The 14,012-nt window shown below is 41.4% G+C and overlaps 1 protein-coding gene across 1 annotated transcript in view; it reads right to left on the reverse strand.

Annotated features, from left to right (window-relative positions):
- The window catches only part of zfyve26 (zinc finger, FYVE domain containing 26), a 97,805-nt gene extending 95,109 nt beyond the window's left edge, over nucleotides 1-2,696 (reverse strand). The window contains exon 1 of the mRNA XM_045209066.1: nucleotides 2,583-2,696. The gene's annotated coding sequence lies outside the window, so the exon portion shown is untranslated. The remainder of the gene's footprint in view (nucleotides 1-2,582) is intronic.
- Nucleotides 2,697-14,012: the final 11,316 nt, after the last annotated feature.

Consider the following 14,012-nt stretch of genomic DNA (forward strand, 5'->3'; position numbering starts at 1 on the left):
AGAGCGCTCAGGACCTCAGACTGGGGTGAAGCTTCACCTTCCAACAACCCTAAGCACACAGCCAAGAGAAGAATGGAAGAAACTCCCCAAATACAGGTGTGCCAAGCTTGTAGCGTCATACCCAAGAAGACTTGAGGCTGTTATCGCTGCCGAAAGGTGCTTCAACAAAGTACTGAGTAAAGGGTCTGAATACTTATGTAAATGTGATTTCAGTTTTTTTTTTTTTTTATACATTTGCAAACATTTCTAAAATCCTGTTTTTGCTTTGTCATTATGGGGTATTGTGTGTAGATTGCTGAGAAAAAAAACAATATAATCAATTTTAAAATAAGGCTGTAAATTAACAAAATGTGGAAAAAGTAAAGGGGTCTGAATACTTTCCTAATGCACTGTATGCAGTTGGTTTTATTCTATATATGGAAAAATAAGGTATAACATTTTGACCAATCGATTTGTCGAAAGAACAGGACGACTCTCGGTCTACCAAGATTATATTTTAGTCGGGGACAGCCTAATGCATTTAATGATTAACCTCAGCTTGCAAACCAACATATAGCCATGACTGGCTGGTGCAGGCAGTGAGCTGTTTGTGTTGTTGAGTTGCAAATGGTGGTCACACCCGATTTGCATGAGGCAAATGGTGGTCACACCCGATTAGTGGCAGTCGTGCCGTTTAAGATGAGGGAGGACGATTTATTTTCTTCATGAGCATGGCTTTATTTCTATTACAGCATATTGGATGACTGTCATTCATATTCCATTCACCCAGTTCAATGTAACAGCGATGGGTTTAGGCTACTACATGATACTCAAATGTTCCCTATACCAATCATGAGGTTGCTACAACCTAGCCTATGAATGAAAGTTTACAACGTAGGTGCACACAGGTTGAGAGAAACATTTGAGGTGACAGACAGTGACACATTCAATACCGCCTTGCACACTCTTGCCTGCATCTAGCTGATCTAGGGAGTAATTATTAGTCCAAACAGTTGCAAACAAGAGTTTCTATTGGACAAACTCGGGTATGTTTATTCCTGTTTGCTTCCATTTAAGAAACATTTGTCAACAGAATCAGCAGAATGAATACACCCCTGAACACGCGCAAACACAGTTAACTTTCATAGCAGCCACGTAATATCCCTTCTCACATCTATGCACTCTCCTCCTCTCACCTTTTCCCTTCGCTTGTGGACTTCAATGCTTGTGGACTTCGCTTGTGGACTTCAACACATCAGCTGTATGTGACCAGGCGAAAAAAAACTTCCCAAGCCAAACCATATAACCGCTACACACAGCCTACATCGTTGTCACCATATTAGCTAAAGTAACGTCATAGTCAACATGGCTAATAGAACTAACACATTAGTAAACACGCTACAATCATGCAGTAACGTTACGGTGTACAGTCAGTAAGCAGTTTAGCACTTACACCAGCGGGCCCGGTGGCAATAAATTAGTAAAACCAAAAGCTTACATCGACTTGGAAGATTTCCAGTGTTGTGTTGGATAGTCATAGCCAGCTAGCTAACAAAACATCACTCTGTTTGAGCAGGGTGTTTCAGTAGGCTAATCTAGCTAGCTGCATTTGCTAGCTAAGTAAGTGAGACTGAAAGTGGGAAAACATTTATGAAATCTCTCTCTATCCCCTCTTGCTTCAACTTCATTTTGGAAGAAATTGATTTGTTCAAAACTGTTCAACTATTGTCTTTCTCTCTCTTTGAGTCAACTACTCACCACATTTTATGCACTGCAGTGCTAGCTAGCTGTAGCTTATGCTTTCAGTACTCATTCTCTGATCCTTTGATTGGGTGGACTGCATGTCAGTTCAAGCTGCAAGAGCTCTGATAGGTTGGAGGACATCCTCCGGAAGTTGTCATAATTACTGTGTAAGTCTATGGAAGGGGGCGAGAACCATGAGCCTCCTAGGTTTTGTATTGAAGTCAATATACCCAGAGGAGGACGGAAACTAGCTGTCCTCTGGCTACACCATGGTGCTACCCTACAGAGTGCTGTTGAGGCTACTGTAGACCTTCCTTGCAAAAAAAAGTGTGTTTTAATCAATTATTTGGTGACGTGAATAGATTTAGTATATGTTTCATTATTTTTATTTTTATGTAATTCACTAAAGAGGATAGTCCTCCCCTTCCTCCTCTGAGGAGCCTCCACTGCACCTGATACTGACTGGTTTTCTGATCCACGCGGCTACCTGTGACCAACATACGCATATCTGTATTCCCATTCATGTGAAATCCATAGATCAGGGGACTAATGAATTTATTTCAATTGACTGATCTCCTTATATGAACTGTAACTCAGTAATGTTCAGTGTAGATGTTTTTACAATAAGGTTCGTCCTTATTTGAGTGTTGTTAAAAGAAACGCGACCTAATTCATCGTGAGACAACATTGCTGACAGCTAAACACCATCCAAATAATAGCCAACTAGCTAACGTTAGCTGTCGAAACGAAATGGCATTTATTTCATGAAAGACGTAACCGACTAAATCATAAACACATCATGCTGATTAGATCAAGAATAACCAATGCATAACATAATAAACTAACTTACATTTACTTACTTTTTATCGAGGTGAATGTATTCCTTTAAAAAAAATAAGATTTCACTCTTATTTCTTCCCTCTTCCGAGTTGTTATGCTAGGAGCACAGTGGCCATGCTAGAGACGTATGTCATGTGATGAAATCAGCTGATTGGCGCCTGCAGTTCAAAGGTTGAACGAGAGCTTCCTGCCAGATAAGGCTATACCAGGGGTGTATTCATTACGTTGATTCTGTTGCAAAACGTTCTGAGATGTTCCGAATTGTTTTCCCATTGTTGCAAAACATTTTTCAACAGAAATCGTTTACTCCAAACGGACACAAATTCAGTTAAGTCCCTTCACATTTCATTGCGTTTGTTCTGTTGGCTTCCGTTTGCTTCTTAAACGTTAAACGGTTTCCGTTGCAAGACGGTTTCCGTTGCCTATTACACTCTTTCGATTGGTGGATACATCTTTGTATTTGAATACCTCTTGAATATTCGACGAGGGGTGTTGACGTCAACCGCCTGTATTCAATGGAGAGTGCGATGCTAGCCTCATGAATATGCATAGCCCGTCTCGAATTTTCAATAGGAACACTCGATTAGGGCTGTTGACGTCGAGTCGTTGCCGGGAGGAGACGAAAGAAGGAGGGGAAAATGGCGGAAGCGGATGACGAAGTGGAATCTGAACACAATGGCGGTAGAATCAAGGAGAAAATGAGTATTGTTCAAAAGAATGGAAAACGGAGTAATGTAGTGTACAGTGCTGAGAATGACCCTTCGTATCTACTAGGAGTACGGTTTGTTAATAAGGAGCAGCTGAGCAGAGTACCAATCTTGGAAGAATCCATTTGAGTTATCCAGACTGGTGGAGAGTGCTGGGTAAAGTGAAGGATGTGAGGGTCACGAGAGGCGGGTTTGTTTAGATGTTTTGTGATTCCGCGGATCGATTTGATAAGTTTGAAGTGTTGTGTGTGTGTGTCGCTTCGGAACAGGGCACCCCTTAAGGGGGTTATATCTGGCGTTTCGTGGGAAGTTGATTTGGAAGAGATGAAAAATATTCCTCGAGTGATTGAAGCACGTCGGATGAATCTAGTGGTGAATGGGGAAAAAGTGAAGAGTTTATCAGTTATTTTGTTTTTGAAATGGAGTCTCTCCCTAATGAAGTGCAGTTAGGATATATTAACTACAGAGTTGGAGCATTTATCCGAAGAACAATGCAGGGTGAACATTGTAAAGCTTTTGGTCGTGTAGAAAGTGTTTGCAGAAGGGAGAAGCTAATATGTGGAAAATATCATATTATGTGTAAAAGTGAAGACAATGTGACATGTTGTAATTGCGGTGGGAATCATGAAGCCACGTATTCTGAATGCCCCACATAGGTAAAAGAGAATGAGGTGGCCAAAGTCAGGGTTGTACAGAGCATTTCATATGCAGAAGCTGTGAAAAGGGTTGAGGGTTTGAATGTTGCACCAGAACAGTCCATGGTAGTGGATAGGCCTTCACTCCACCACCACCACCACGCCCCACCACCACCACCACACCATACCACCACGCCCCACCAGTAATCTTGTTTGCCAGTCACTTCCGCGCAATTAGCCTGGGGACACAGTTACACCGTCAGAGACTATCCCCAGCGCTTCTTACGTTTCTGTTAACTGTGAGCAAGTCAGTTACCACGCCCCACCAGGACCACCATGCCCCACCACTATATATACAGGGGGGTACCGGTACAGAGTCAATGTGAAATAACAGTAGAGAGGCTATATACAGGGGGTACCGGTACAGAGTCAATGGGAAATAACAGTAGAGAGGCTATATACAGGGGGTACCGGTACAGAGTCAATGGGAAATAACAGTAGAGAGGCTATATACAGGAAGTACCGGTACAGAGTCAATGGGAAATAACAGTAGAGAGGCTATATACAGGGGGTGCCGGTACAGAGTCAATGGGAAATAACAGTAGAGAGGCTATATACAGTGTACAGAGTCAATGGGAAATAACAGTAGAGAGGCTATATACAGGGGGTGCCGGTACAGAGTCAATGGGAAATAACAGTAGAGAGGTTATGTACAGGGGGTGCCGGTACAGAGTCAATGGGAAATAACAGTAGAGAGGCTATATACAGGGGGTACTGGTACAGAGTCAATGTGTAATAACAGTAGAGAGGCTATATACAGGGGGTGCCGGTACAGAGTCAATGGGAAATAACAGTAGGGAGGCTATATACAGGGGGTACCGGTACAGAGTCAATGGGAAATAACAGTAGAGAGGCTATATACAGGGGGTACCGGTACAGAGTCAATGTGAAATAACAGTAGGGAGGCTATATACAGGGGGTACCGGTACAGAGTCAATGTGAAATAACAGTAGAGAGGCTATATATGGTGGAACAAGCTCCCTCACGACGCCAGGACAGCGGAGTCACTGACCACCTTCCGGAGACACTTGAAACCCTACCTTTTTAAGGAATACCTGGGATAGTATAAAAGTAATCCTTCTAAAAAAAACCCCCAAAAAAAAACTCCTTCTGATTGGCTGGGCCTGGCTCCCCAGTGGGTGGGCCTATGCCCTCCCAGGCCCACCCATGGCTGTGCCCCTGTCGAATCCACAGATTAGGGCCTAATGAATTTATTTCAATTGACTGATTTCCTTATATGAACTGTAACTCAGTAAAATCTTAGAAATTGTTGCATGTTGCGTTTTATATTTTTGTTCAGTACAGTTGCCCACCCCAAGCTGTACTCCATCTAGCCAAAACCAAATTGCATGGCGAGAGAATGACGATATTTGCGTCACTTCTATCCGTAGCTGTACCCCGTCTAGCAACAACCCTCTGACGCCCACCACAAAATGCAAACGTAAACCAAAGATGTTTTATTTTTTATTATGAACAATAAAACAAATACAAAAACAGAAATATACAAACGAGTACATCAACCTAACAGACAGGTGTATTACATGTCGAGATACATTTTCAATTTGTCAAAAGGTTTTATGATATGTAATGCTTTTTTTTTACACTTACTGATCATTTCTAAATAATATTTCAATTCTATCTTAAACAATGTGAAGAGGAGTTTGTTCTCCGCCCATTTCATTTTATGGATAAAGAATCTTCCATGAAGTTAAATCGGGGTCCAAATCATTTGAATCAAAATAAAGCATATCCGTTTTTTTTATTTTTTATAAAATCTTCTAACTCCAAAATCTTCTGACATTAAAACAGACCCAAAATAAATGGTCAAGAGTCTCAGGGTCACAACCAGAAAATACACATTTGTTAGCAATTATGAATCTGTGTACAATAAAGGTCTTTACAGGGTCGATTCTATGAATGAGTTTGTATGATACTTCTTTCACCTTGTTAGATATACAACATTTGCCAGACAACAACAAGACTTTGTTCCAGTTCCCTTGTCCTACACCATCCCGGGCTTTAGCCCCGAATGATTTTGTCTCAGCCCCGAGTCTTCTGCCCTTTTGGGATGGCGTCAGTGGCGGCTCCTGAAAAAATTCTCAGGGGGGGCAATTTTTCTGATGATTTAGGTGACCTACACACATTTAAAAAAAGATATGTCCAGCAACAACATGAAGACAGGGGCAGCATATAAGTCAATACCAGAAGCATTTATTGACTGATCTCAAAAGTGTTGGCTTACCAGGGTTGGTGGAGCCCTCAGTTTCATCTTTGCCTCGCAAAGCTAACTCAAACACTCCGCAAAACTTCACACACTGGATTAGCCGGCTGAGGATGTGGCGGTTCTTGCTAATGTCGTAGTAAATATATTTGTTATAGTGAATATGGAATATGATATGTTGAGTAAAATGTTGTGCTAAGATCTATTTAGGTCAGGAGCTGGTTATAAGTTCTGTTCCTATCCAATAACAATGGACAAAAGGGTCCTATCTTGTCAGCCTTGTCAGTTTCAGTTCTCCAGTAAACTTGTGATTATCAACACTAACCTCATCGTTGTGGCGGCGGACAGCTAGCCTGTATCCCTCATCCAGTTGAGTGGGAATGTTCACTCTCCCCAAAGCAGACAATCTCAAACAGCTATCCATGTGGGTCTTTGACAGCTCATGTTTCTTAATCTTTCCTGAAAGATGGTGCATGTCCGTTACACACCAGTCGCTGTCCAAGCGGTGCTGTCTGCCGTGCCGCCTTCAGGGTGAAAGAGTAAGCAGGGGGTAGCAGAAGACTGCATTAGCTACATCGCAGCCTGCTAGCCAGGTTTTTCGTTCGTACCAATTTTTGGAAAATCCTCGGGTGTAGGACTTCCCCCCTTTAGTAGAAACCTGTTGAATTATTAAATTTGGTCTGGGAGGTCCTAATTGTTTCGTTGCCAATTTATCTTCATTTGTTCGCGACAAAAAGGAACTTCTTTCAAAGACACAATCGAGTTGCACTGAAGCCTAGCCATTTTCACAGTAGTAGTGAATTGATTGATGAGGCTACCCGCTCTTTTCTTAGTTACGTTCATGGTTATGTTACGTATGACGAAAGCGCGTAAGTGCAAGCCCTCAGAAACCCATAGAGATTGTATTGAAAGCTCTGATATTTGAAAAAAATAGATTTTACATGGGAGTCTATGACAGACTTCTGGGCGATTTTCAACCTGACTGAAATCGCCCCCAAAGAGGGGGCCATTTGAAGCACGACTTTAGCCTGATTGGACATTTAGTGGCACTGTGGCAGATCAGACGTCTAGATTACAACACTGATAACTACTGTTGCCGTGATATAATTGATTAGAAAAAAAATCCCTTCCTTTTCCCGTTTGGCAGTGCGTCGCCCATATCGCCCTATTGAACACACCGCCCCTGGATGGCGTAATGAACTGCAATGAATACTCCAAACATGAGGCCCACACAAGACAAACATGGCATATTCCTCTCAAAAGCCAGAGGAAGTAGTCCTTGCTAAAACATTACCTCTCAAAAAAAAGAAAGATGCCACTTCTGACATGTTCTGTGTGTATAAATTGTTAGACCCTGATATGTTCCCATCACTGAAGGAAATCATACAGGCCGCGCTGACCATCCCGGCTAGCAGCGCTGACCATCCCAACTAGCAGCTCTGACCATCCCGGCTAGCAGCTCTGACCGTCCCAACTAGCAGCTCTGACCATCCCGGCTAGCAGCGCTGACCATCCCAACTAGCAGCTCTGACCATCCCGGCTAGCAGCGCTGACCATCCCGGCTAGCAGCTCTGACCATCCCGGCTAGCAGCGCTGACCATCCCGGCTAGCAGCTCTGACCATCCCGGCTAGCAGCGCTGACCATCCCGGCTAGCAGCGCTGACCATCCCGGCTAGCAGCTCTGACCATCCCAGCTAGCAGCTCTGACCATCCCAGCTAGCAGCTCTGACCATCTCGGCTAGCAGCTGCGAGAGATCTTTCAGTGCATTAAGATGTCTACATACCTGGTTTAGGAGCCCAATGACCCGAGATAGAATGCATCATGACAATTGACAAAGATATACAAAGAGTGTGCAAAGCTGTCATCAAGGCAAAGAGGGGCTATTGAAGAATCTCAAATATAAAATATTTGTTTAACACTTTTTTGGTTACTACATGATTCCATATGTGTTATTTCATTGTTTTGATGTCTTCACTATTATTCTACAATGTAAAAAAAAAAGTTACAACAAAAAAATAAAATAAACCTTGAATGAGTAGGTGTGTCCACATTTTTGACAGGCAGTGTACCTACTAACACGCCTGTGAAATAGTGAAGTCATAGACAGGTTTGCACCTACAGTTTCATTTTGTTTAATTTCTAATCTTTATGGATGGACTAACATCCTAGTACTGTGTAATATAATTCGCAAACATCGTGAATATTTAGTTGTAGAAAGGATTGTATGCTGGTATGTGTGTAAAATTGTGAAGTGTTGTTACTACAGGGGTGTTGGAGGGGGTGTATTTGGTTTTGTGTAATTAATTAGGTAGAAATATTGTCCTGTAGCTAATTGACCTTGGAATCTGTGATTTATTACGACAAATATTATAAAATCATGATTTGCAAGCGTATTTGGTGCCTGCAAGTGTGTTTGGTGCCTGTTTGCAAGCGTGTTTGGTGCCTGCAAGCGTGTTTGGTGCCTGTTTGCAAGCGTGTTTGGTGCCTGTTTGCAAGCGTGTTTGGTGCCTGTTTGCAAGCGTGTTTGGTGCCTGCGTTTGTACATATTATTACACTCTACAGTTATAATACAAGCCTACTGCTAATGTGAGTTTATGCAGTTCCAACATAATCCAAAGGATTGCAGCCTAAAATCCCAATCCTGCATTATTGCACGTAACTAGAACGTTTGTTCATGCAAAACATTCATTTGTGGTTTAGGTTTAGGCTGCCACCATGTGGATTATTTTGGAACTGCACAGTGTGCGCAGCATGACCAGCTCACATTAGTTAGCGGTAATATGACTAACATCAACATGAGGCTTTTTTTTATTGCCAATCAAATATTGGACTTGGTTTATGAAAAGATTGCAACAAAATGATAAATAATTTTTCCAACAATTTTTCTTCCCGGAAAATTACGATATAGTTGTGCACTTTTTTTTTTTTTTTACAAATATTATTGACACCATATTCCATGGGTTTACTGACCCCAATCCGTTTAATTAATATTAAGAAGTATTAATTATTTGGCGTCAGGAGAGCACAGCACATTGAAGAAAGCAGTGAGATATGCAACATAGCGTTATGTTTCTGCAAAATGTTCACTGCTAGCGTGCGAGCAGTGAATGTTATTACAGTTGAAGTCAGAAGTTTACATACACTTAGGTTGGAGTCATTAAAACTCGTTTTTCAACCACTCCACACATTTCTTCTTAACAAACTATAGTTTTGGGAAGTCGGTTAGGACATCTACTTTGTGCATGACACAAGTCATTTTTACAACTATAGGCCCTTTTCACGTGACGTCAGACAACTTCCGTTCTGCCGCGATGCAGGTTATGTTTACATCCGGTGTCGCTTAGGAACGCTTAGCTAGTAGCACATCATTATGGAGTTCACCCAGTCCCTTTCACATCTGCCACCAATACGACTTAATGACGTAGAACGACTTGCTGACAAGTGGTCCCTTACTTCAAGATCGAAGCTTGATAAAGGCTACAAGTTCTTCGTTGAAGGTTACCTGTTTGATTATGAAGGTACGTGTTTATCTTTATTTAGCTTAAATTAGCCCTATGCTAGCGAAGGTTATGAGCTGACGAGTTTCTGTTTTGCAGCCTCTTTTTAATATTACTGCTGTTTGTATCGACCGTAAGATAAGAGTCAGTAATGTATTAATGGCTAATGCTGCGCCCTTTCTCCCAATCACTGTATTGAAACAGTCTCAAGTGTAGTTAACGGTGAGGTGACAGTGAGAGGGCGATGTTACAGGTCCATGAAGAAAAATGAGGAGGCTCATCGGCTTCAGGTTTCTCAGATAAACAGTTCTCTAACATTATGATAAGATAGGTTAAGATAGATAAGTTTTCTTTTTGTTGTGTTTTGCTGCGGTTGCAGATTTAATAAGAATGATTCCACAATGTTCCACTGTGGATCAGTTTGTTTCTCAGTCTGAGCTCTGATTTTGTATCATTAAACTTAATACACAACGAAATTCTTACAAACCGATGTGGGTTGTTGGCGGCAATAAAGACTGGGAAAGATTCTGTGATAACTCAAAATGTTCAAATTTTCGATAAGTGTTGGCACTACTTGTCAAAGGTTTCAGAACAGCCAATTTTTCTTAATTAAAAAAAAGAAATTGGGTTTTGAAAATTGTGTACAGTAGTTTATAATGAAACGCATGAAAAAATGTTTTGTAAGTACAGCACTAATTGTTATGTCTCTATGAACAGGTTACACTAGACTCTGCAGAGGTTCCTGTGGTACTCAATCACATGTCATGTTCCTGCTCTGCTGGGAAAGCACTATGTAATCACATAGTAGCACTTCTTTTCAAAGTGCTCACTATGTTACCATGGGCTTTAAGACAGTGCCATTGCCTCTGTCATGCACCAGCGCACTGCAGACCTGGCACCGGCCTAGGACACAGGTCAGACATTATTTGTTACACTGATGCAGAACTTTGCAGTTTGTATTGACTTTTGACAATGTATTGTTCATCATTATTATATCACAGGGAATTGTACCAGAGGCCACCAATGATATGGCGGTGTGTAAACCAGCGGCTAAGAAAAAAACAAGTGTCAGAGCTGGTGTGAAGTGCACACTGTACCGAGCCTATGATGGTGAGTCTGAATGAGCCCCCGCCTGTACTAGAGCACAAAGACTTTAGTGCATTTCTAAAATAATACAAACATAAAAGTGATTATTATTTGTTACTTTTTATATAGACTTTCAGTGGATATTTTTTTATTTGTATTAGAAGCATGTACGAGACTGGATGAGTGTGGTTGTCTTTTTTTAGTGAAAAAGATAAGGTGGCATTTAATGAAATCTAAACTTGACATATCTCACTTTCATGCCAGGGCCTATTCCGGATCCTCACGTCATGGCCAGTGCTGAGAAACTGAAAGACATCCGTCCACAACCAGGGATTTGCAAATTGCTGCACGGGCTTGAGGGCCTTAATTTGGTGGACTCTAAATTTGGCCCTGTGCCATTTGGGTCTGTGCTTTCTTACCAGTGCCCTCTAGAATTAAGTAGAGATATTATTAAACACCCTGGTGCCAGTGAGTTTCCTCAGTTGCCTATTGAAGGTTACAACTTTAAATTTCCCATTGATTTTGAGCCCAACTACATACAACAATGTCATTTGGACAGCCTGATTGTGTCAGAGGAGATGTCTGCTGCTATTGAAGCAGAAACAAGAATGCAGTCAGAATGCCAGCTGTGGAGCCAGGTACGCAAACCCCGACTGACAGCCAGCAGATTCCGTGAAATATGCCATGTTCGTGGGGAGTTGTCTGCCAAGGCTTTGGCAACCCGCATTCTGAGAGGAACTCCTCAGACAGCTGCTATGAGAAGAGGGTTGGATCTGGAACCTGAGATACTGAGGCAATATTCTGATTTTTGTGATGTCTCTCTGAAACAATGCGGGGTCATCATCCACCCTGATTCACCTCACCTTGCAGCCAGCCCGGATGCTAAAGTCTTCTGCCCAACAGAAGCACCACCATTTGGTCTTGCTGAGGTTAAGAGTTGCGATGTTGAAAATGTTACCCAAGTTAAACACCTGATCACAGTTAAAGGCCAGGCCTGCCTTAAGAAGAGCCACAAATACTACTATCAGGTTCAAGGCCAACTCGCCTTAAGCGGACTTCAGTGGTGTGACTTCATTACAGATACCCGCACTGACTTCACAGTTGAGAGAATCTTTAGGGATGAGGAGATTATCCACTCAATGCGACAGAAGCTTGATCATTTCTATTATAACATCTACATGGATGTCTTCTTAAGTTATAAAACATAAGGCAGAATTTTATGTGTAAATAGTGTTAAGGTAAATGTGGAAGGTGAACCTTTGACATTTTTTTCTTTAACTGCAAATTAACTTGTCATATACTGTATATCTCCTATGTACTGAAACACACATTTTGAAAAGGATTGTGATGTAAATGTCGACATGTTTTTCTTTAACTGCAAATGAACTTAATTGTGTTATATACTGTATATCTATGTATTGAAATACAAATTTTGAAAAGGATTGCGATGTTGTAAATGCTCTTACCAAAATCAAAAAGGATTGGAAGCAGTTGCTTGCAAACATATATTTAATAGTTCCATCAGTGCCATGACACATAAGCACATAACATGGTTAATAGTTGGATATTTTTACAATATATCACATTAGGTTCATTAATAGCTATGAAAAAGTTATTACCCTTAACAAAAACATACAGTATAACATTAGATCAATTAAATTACCAACAAAGTTAATTCATATTTACATTTTTTTGTACATACAATACAGTAATATAAAAGTACTTCTATTTACAGCCCATCTAGCTTACTCAGGAAATATACAACTTCCAGTTGACAAAAACATCAGACTGGTTTGTCTCCTTTAATGTCAAGAGGTCCCTGATAGTTCGACATGAGGCAGCAGATGGCCCACAGCTGATTCACTGAACCCACTGTGGAAAGAGGAACAAGCCCATCCCAGATATGGTACTCCTTCACCCTCCGTATGGCCCTCTCGACTAAAATCCTCAGCCGGGCGATGGCCTGGGTCTTAAGAGTGTCCTCCCTGCTGAGCTGAGGAGATTTTTACGGGAAGATACGGGAATTTCTGTTTGTTGTTTGAACAAAATGGTACACTGCAATAGCATCTTCTCGAAGATTGTGCCATGCTTCGGTGTTGGATGGGATACTGTTGCGATACAGACACCGGGAGAAAAGAAACAGCTAAATTAACATTCAGCTTTGACCAGGAATCAATATTTATCTAGCTATCATGCACAACAGTATTTGAATAGGTGAGTTACTATACATTCATGAATAAACTAACTGCCTAACAAAGGGTTAGATAGCTAGCTAAGTAAACTTGTTACATTACAGCCAGGCAGCAATGTAACGCTACCTTTAACGTTATCGGTATCTGGTACTAAGTTGTTGTTAGCTAACGTTAGCCCACTTTTAAGTAACTAAGGCAGTGAACAATTATGAATTAACAATAACGTTAGCAAGTTACAAACCATTGCATATACGTAAACATTATTACTCTTAACTTTACTAATTTAACTTAAACGTACCTCAGAAGAGAAGTCTCAGGTTACGGGCGAACGGAAGTGAAGTTAACCTGCTACGCGGAAAGGCGGAAGTTAGATGACGTCATCGTGAAAAGGGCCTATTGTTTACAGACAGATTATTTCACTTATAATTCACTGTATCACAATTCCAGTGGGTCAGAAGTTTACATACACTAAGTTGACTGTGCCTTTAAACAGCTTGGAAAATTCCAGAAAATGATGTCATGGCTTTAGAAGCTTCTGATAGGCTAATTGACATAATTTGAGTCAATTGGAGGTGTACCTGTGGATGTATTTCAAGGCCTACCTTCAAACTCAGTGCCTCTTTGCTTGACATCATGGGAAAATCAAAAGAAATCAGCCAAGACCTCAGACATTTTTTTTGTAGACCACAAGTCTAGTTCATCCTTGGGAGCAGTTTCCAAACGCCTGAAGGTACCACGTTCATCTGTACAAACAATAGTACGCAAGTATAAACACCATGGGACCACGCAGCCATCATACCGCTCAGGAAGGAGACACGTTCTGTCTCCTAGAGATGAATGTACTTTGGTGAGAAAAGTGCAAATCAATCCCAGAACAACAGCAAAGGACCTTGTGAAGATGCTGGAGGAAACAGGTACAAAAGTATCTATATCCACAGTAAAACAAGTCCTATATCGACATAACCTGAAAGGCCGCTCAGCAAGGAAGAAGCCACTGCTTCAAAACCGCCATAAAAAAGCCAGACTATGGTTTGCAACTGCAGATGGGGAC

This window comes from Coregonus clupeaformis, chromosome 29 (assembly GCF_020615455.1).
Source record: "Coregonus clupeaformis isolate EN_2021a chromosome 29, ASM2061545v1, whole genome shotgun sequence".
Lineage (NCBI taxonomy): Eukaryota > Metazoa > Chordata > Actinopteri > Salmoniformes > Salmonidae > Coregonus > Coregonus clupeaformis.